At 40.3% G+C, this 7,427-nt stretch overlaps 1 pseudogene; it reads left to right on the top strand.

Annotated features, from left to right (window-relative positions):
- The first annotated feature begins 3,617 nt into the window (after nt 1-3,617).
- Nucleotides 3,618-4,388, top strand: LOC122638946 (annotated as a pseudogene).
- The last annotated feature ends 3,039 nt before the right edge of the window (nt 4,389-7,427 follow it).

Here is a 7,427-nt window from a genome sequence, read left to right as displayed (position 1 = left end):
TCGCGTGCAGCAGACCTTGGTGAACTGTCGCTTCACTTAATCAGCTTTTTTTCAATTATTGCATAAAAGCCCCTGTTCGCTTCTGAAAAAGTTCTAAAAGCCCCCTCGATCAGGGTTTTGACAACAAAACTTTAACTAGCCATATCTCTCTCGTTTTAAAGGCTTTTTTGACCAACTTTTTTTTGAAATTGAGTATTTTTTCGAGAGGAAGCCATTGGAACCAGTTTCAGCGTCGTCTAAGCACGGAAAGTCAAAGAAATCACTAGTTTATGCGCGATGACTCCGTATTGAAGATGGTTTGAACAGTGGAGTGTACACAAACATGATTTTTATGCATCAGAGGCTTCATGATTACTGGGATTACTTTGTAAGAGGTAATCTAATTCTGTAAAACCCTATTTTTGATGTTCTTGGTTGTTGGAACCCTAGACTGTGTGAAAACCCTAATGTTGGGTCTTGTATTGGGGGGTTTTACATTCTTGTACTCTCAATTGATGGATTGTAACTCCATTCAAGTTGGGGCTTGATTGGAGAAGGGGTTGTTGCCCTCGTTTGTGTTGTTGCACAAACTGAAGCAGGGATTGTTGTTCCTGGGTTGTAGTTGCAACTAAATTTGAGTAGCGTATAGTGCAAAATGCGAAACCCTATTTAGGGTATTGCACCTTGGACGTAGGCACACTACCGAACCATGAAAAATCCTGTGTCAACCATTATTTATTTTCAGCGTATACTTGAAGTGATTGTTATGCAGAGTGGTGGGACACTGTCTGGTAGACCTAACCACATTGTGGTGTGTGGTGGACGTGTTTGTGTATGATTGGTAATTATGGGACCGCCCCGGCCAATCTTGAATTGCAATAGGTGAAGCGTCGCCAGTAAGTTGTCTACTAGAGATTGGAAGAAAAATTTTTGCGATCCACTGATTCACCCCCCTCTCAGTGGCACTTGGGATTCACAAGTGGTATCAGAGCACACCAGGTTACCCGGTTACAGAGTTTAACAACTTCGGGATAATTACTGAGGGACACTGCAATGCCTTCAGGCGAAGGCAACAGTGGTCACTGCAACAACAAGGTTTTACAGTTTGATGGGTCAAACTACTCTTTCTGGCGAATCAGGATGGAAACGTATTTGAAATCCCTTGGTTATGGAGTTTGGATGTTAGTGAAGAATGGTTACATAATCCCCACACTAGATATCACAGATGCAACTGAACTGAGGAAGTATGAGAATGACTCGAAGACCAAGAACGCTCTACTAAGTGCGTCAATCAATACAGAGTTTGCTAGAGTTATGGGTTGTGAGACTACAAAGGAAGTTTGGGACAAGCTACAAAGCATTCATGAAGGTGATGAGAAAATCAAAGAAGCCAAGCTGCAATATTTTAGAGCACAGTTCGAAAGCCTGAAGATGTCAGATGGAGATTCAATTGATCATTACATGAGCAAAGTGAATGAGGTTATAAATGTAATTAAGGGTGTCAAACAGTTCGGTTTCGGGTACTCGGGTCGCTTCCATGACTTGAGGGTGTGACCTGAAACCGAACCGAAAACCGAGTCGGTTTTGGGACCACCAACCGAATCCGAACCTGCTCGGTTCGGTTCGATTACGGTTCTATTTCGGTTTTCAAATACAGTTCCAATTCGGTTTCGGGTTACGGTTCTAACTCGGTTGCACACTTGAAGAGTTGAAAAGGGAAATTGAGAAAGGGAAATAAAGAAAATCTGGAAAGTGGAATATGAAAAGTCATTAGGTTAGATGGTTACAAAAAATACAAAGAAAATTCATAGAGTTTTTTATTTTCCCCTATGAAGAGTGGCATATAAATTCCATTCCGTTGGATAGTTACCAAAAAAAACAATGAAAACATAGGAAAGTGAAATATTTAAAGTCATTTGGTTAGATATGGTTACCAAAAAATTTAAAAGATATATGGCTTTGGATTAAGTGGTTTATTCGGTTCGGTTTCGGTTCAAACTGACGGGTCTTGGCATCAAACCGAAACCGAACTGAACCGAATTAGAATACCATATACCAGAACCAAAACCAAACCGAATTAATTCAGTTCGGCTCGGTTCGGTTAATTCGGCTCGGTTTCGGGTTCGGTTTCGGTTTCGGTTTGGTTTTGACACCCTTGAATGTAATCAGAGGACTTGGTGAAACTCTCAAAGATGCAGTGGTAGTTAAGAAGATACTTCGATCCTACCTGATATGTACAATCCAAAGGTGTCGGCCATTGAAGAGTCCAAGGACTTGAATGAGTTGATTCTGGATGAGTTACACCGTTCTTTCACTGCCTATGAGAGGAGAATGGTGAAGACCAAGCCCACAGAGAAAGAGGCCGCTTTTAAAGCTATGAAGAAACTCAAGATCAAGCAGGAAAGTGGTGATGAAGACTCTGAAGATGAATTAATTGCATACCTAGCAAGGAAGCTCAAGAGTGGAAAAGGAAAATATAAGGGAAAACTTCCCTTGAAGTGCTTCAATTGTGGTGGTATAGGGCACTTTGCCTCTTAAGTGTCTAAAGAAGGGAAAAACTGATGAATCAGATGATGAAGTCCCACAAGTGAAGAAATCAAGTTTCAAGAAAAAGAAGTCATTTTCTAAGAAGAAAAATACCTACAAGAAGAAGAGTTTGTTTACACACAAAGATAGTACTGCCACAGATGAGTCATCTGAGGATGAGGAGTCTGATGATGAAGACTATGAGACTTTATTCATGGCTATCTCCACCAATGATATACACGAGGAAGGAGAAAAATCAGATAAGGAAGAAAAGCAATCAGAAGATGAGTATGATCTTTAAGCAGAACTATACACCGCCTTGAAGAAACTCAAAGTAGAAAGAAGATAAAAACCCTTGAGACTTAACTTGCAGAAGAAAGTGAGAAGATCTGCCAATTGACACTTAGCATAGAAGAAACCAAGGAGATCAATTAAGATGCAAGCTTTAGCTTATCTTCAAAGATTGACGAATGCATCCGACTTGAAGAAGAAATTGTCACTTTGAGAGCTGAATGTGAATTGTTGAAAAAGACTGACTATCGGGCAACTGATACCTCAACTCCAACAGTTATAGTGTCAAGTTCAAAAGGCAAAGAAGTGAGTGTATAAACACCTGAGGTAGATCATCATGAAATTCATGTGAGTACTATCTTGGATGAGATACTTAGTGTCCAAAGACCCAGTAATGACAAATCTGGTCTTGGGTATGAGAAAGCAGGAGTTTCTAGTGGTGTGAAAACCAAAGGAGAAGGCACGACACAAAATCCAGTTCGGTTTGTTGGGGAGAAAAGAAAAAAAAATGGCTCTAATTCTGAAAATTCAGATAAAAGGAAGGTTGATAAGGATGGATTCACTGCAGTCAATCATCATAGGTCAAATGGCTACAATAGGAACTCATGGCAGATTCAGAGGTTCAATGGGTATTGCTATGGTTGTAACATGTTTGGGCATCGTGTGGTAGAGTGTAGAAGGAATGAAAAACCCACAAAATTTTTAAGCAAGAATAAATTTGCAGCCGTTACCTCAACGTATTTTTAAGCAAGATCACTTTTGCATGGATCCTATTGTATTTTTTTAATATGTTTTGATTACCGGTTATCTTTTCTTATATCATGTCTTTCAATACTAATTTTGTTCGTAAGCATAGGATTAGATTTGCATCCTGGAACATTGGAGCTTTGATGGGCAAGAGTATGGAGCTGATAGATGTTATGCGGAAAAGAAGGATTAATGTTGCATGCATTCAAGAAAAAAGATGGAAGGGTCACAAAGGCAAGGCATTAGATGACTTCAAACTATGGTACTTGGGAGACGAAAGCGGGAGAGGTGGAGTGGGCATAGTTGTGGACAAAGACCTTAAGAACAATGTAGTGGATGTTAAAAGGTTTGGAGGGAGGATCTTATCTATCAAATTGGTGCTAGACAACGAGGTTATCAACATAGTTAGCGCGTACGCACCCCAGGCAGGTTTAGATGAGAGTGTCAAAATACAATTCTGGGAACACATGGATAGTTTAACGCAAGGTTTTGGCTAGGGAGAGAAAATTATTAGCGGAGGTGACCTTAACAGACATGTAGGCAAAGATCGTAGAGGCTATGAAGAGGTTCATGGAGGATATGGAGTTGGGGAGAGGAATGAAGAGGGGATCTCAGTGTTAGACTTTGCGATAGCATTTGATTTGTGCATTGCAAATACCTTGTTTAGAAAGAGAGAAGAACATTTAGTTACCTACAAGAGTGGACAACATGCAAGTCAAATAGATTTCTTCCTTACTAGAAGGTCTGACAGAATTTTATGAAAGGATTGTAAGGTTATACCCGGAGAGAGCTTAACCTCTTAACATAGACTGGTGGTCTTGGATATGTACCTTGGTACAAGGTAACGTAAGAAGGCAAAATAGGTTTGCCCTAAGATAAGATGGGGGCGACTACAGGGAGTTCGCTTAGAGTCGTTTACCGATAAAGTAGCTCTACAAGGAAAGTGAGACTTTGAGGGAGATACCAACGAGATGTGGATTGAGATGATGACTTGTATTCAGAAGGTTGCTAAAAAAGTACTAGGGATTTCTAAGGGTTTGCACCTAGCCCCTAGAGAAACTTGGTGGTGGGATGACGAGGTCCACGTAGCCATTAAGACTAAGAAAGATCATTTTAAGACCTGGCAAAGGACTAACGAAGCAGAGAATAAAGTGAGATATTATGCGGCCAGAAAAGAAGCTCGGAAGATTGTGGGGAAAGCAAGAGTGAAGAAATATGACGACCTTTATGAAAAACTTGGTACAAAGGAAGGGGAAAATGCGATTTATCGGATAGCAAAAATAAGAGAAAGGAAGAACATAGATCTGGACCATGTTAGATGCATTAAGAGTGAGGATGGTAGAGTACTAATTCGAGATGAAAACATTTTGGAGAGATGAGATGAATATTTTTACAACCTACTAAATGGAAGTACCTTAATTGATAGGATGGAATCAGAAGGGGAGAGGATTGGTTTTGAAGCCAACACATGTCATAGGCATTTACAACGAGTTGGCGAGGCCAAAGTTAAAGAAAACCTATGAAAGATGAAGGTAGGAAAAACACCGGACCGGGATGAGATTCCAATTGAAGTGTGGAAGAGCTTAGGAGTAAGGGGGTATCTTGGCTAACCAAACTGTTTAACAAGATTTTGAGTACAAAGAAAATGCCAGATGATTGGAGAAGCACTCTAGTTCCGATTTATAAGAATAAAGGTGATATCCAGAACTGCAATAACTATAGAGGCATAAAACTAATGAGTCATACCATGAAACTTTAGGAAAAAATCATTGAAGCCCACCTGAGAAGAGAAACTGATATATCGGAGAACAATTTGGTTTTATGCCAGGAAGATCCACAACAGAAGCTATTTACCTTCCAAGGAGGCTTATGGAAATTTTTAGAGCTTACAAAAGGAACCTCCATATGATCTTTATCGACCTAGAAAAGGCCTATGACAGAGTCCCTAGAGAGCTCATTTGGCATGTACTAAGCAAGAGAACGAGCTTAAGCAACTATGTGGGTATAATTAAGGATATGTATGAGGGCGTGGTGACGAGTATCAGAACTGCAGAGGGCCAACGTAGTGAATTCCCAATTACAATTGGGTTACACCAATGATCAGCTCTAAGCCCCTATTTGTTTGCACTCATCATGGATGATTTAACCAGGGACATCCAAGATGAGATTCCTTGGTGTATGCTTTTTGCTGATGATATTGTTTGATAGATGAGACAGTGGAAGGGATTAATGCGAAGCTGGAGATATGGAGATCAAGCTTGGAATTAAGAGGTTTTAAGTTAAGCAGAACAAAGACAGAATATATGATGTGTTACTTCAATCAAACCAGGAGAGGTGATGAAGTGGTGAAACTTGAGGAGCAAGAGCTACCATAAAGTGAATGCTTTCGATACCTGGGGTCAATCATTAACAAAGAGGGTGATATAGAGGATGATGTTTCCCACAGAATTAAAGTAGGATAGATGAAGTGGAGAGGTGCTTCAGGAGTGTTATGTGACAAACGCATGCCTGTTAAGCTTAAGGGGAAATTCTACAAGACAATAATATGACCAGCAATGACATATGGCGCAGAATGTTGGGCAGTTAAGAAGAGTAATATAGATAAGATAAGTATAGCGGAGATGAGGATGTTGAGGTGGATGTGCAGCAAGACCAGGAGAGATAGAATAAGGAATGATTGTATTAGAACCGATTTGAGAGTTGCACCAATCCAAGACAAGCTCCGTGAGAGCCGATTGCGGTGGTATGGGCATGTCCAATGGAGACCCAGGGATGCACCAGTAAGGAAGAGTGACCAGATTCAGCTTGACGGAGCTAAAAGAGGTAGGGGTAGGCCTAAAATGACTATTGGAGAAGTGATAAGAAGGGATATGCATGTGGTAGGGCTCGATCCTAGTATGACCGCGGATAGAGTTGTTTGGAGGACAAGGACCCATGTAACCGACCCCTGCTAGGGGGATGTTCCTAGGATGCTGCTTTGACTATATCTTCGACTAGTACCTTTACTTATTTTCTTTTACTTCATTTTACTCTTTTTTCTACTTCTTATTTTTCTTACTTCCATTACTGTCATAGTCTCTATCGGATCCATGTAGCCGACCCCATTTAGTTGGGATATGGTTATGGTTGTTGTTGAATAAATTTACAGCTCTTGCAGATGATAGCATTGAGTGCTACAGGTGTAGAAAGATTGGCCATCTAGCAAGGAACTGCAAGACCTTACTTCCATCTCAAAGACAAGCCATGAGAAGTCAAAAGCAAACCTTCCCAAATAGGCAACATAAGTAAAAGAAGATGGTTATTGAAGAGAAGGCAAGAAAACCCATCACTGTTACTAAAAAAGCAATTTGGGTTTAGAGGAAAAAGAGAAAGGACAACAATAGCTCATTGATTGTTCAAACAGCTTTCAAGACAAATAACAGACCATCTCCTTGGGTTCTTGACAGCGGGTGTTCTACACATATGGGTGGTGACAAGGGCAGATTCTTTAATCTTGACAATATTGCAGTTAGGTTTAAGAACAATGACGGTGCCAAGATTGAAGGCAGGGGAACAAGTAACTTGGACCAAGGAAAAATCAAATCTGACAATGTATTGTATGTGAGTGGGCTGAAGCATAACCTTCTTAGTGTTAGCCAGATATGTGACCAGGGAAATGAGGGTGTATTTACAAAGGAAGGTTGTGTAGTTAAGAGGACAAAAAATGGAAGAACTGTGGCTCATGGTTCCAGGACACCTGGAAATTTGTATGTCCGCTTAGAGAGTGTGAAGAAAAATGCATGATTAGTCAGGAAGATGAAAATAATCTATGACACAGAAGTTTTGGACATATTAACTTAAAAAATTTAGCCAAGTTAAGCAAGAACAGGGCAGTGAGAGATCTT

This window comes from Telopea speciosissima, chromosome 9, assembly GCF_018873765.1.
Source record: "Telopea speciosissima isolate NSW1024214 ecotype Mountain lineage chromosome 9, Tspe_v1, whole genome shotgun sequence".
Classification (NCBI taxonomy): Eukaryota; Viridiplantae; Streptophyta; class Magnoliopsida; order Proteales; family Proteaceae; genus Telopea; species Telopea speciosissima.
This window is presented reverse-complemented; position numbering and strand designations above follow the sequence as displayed.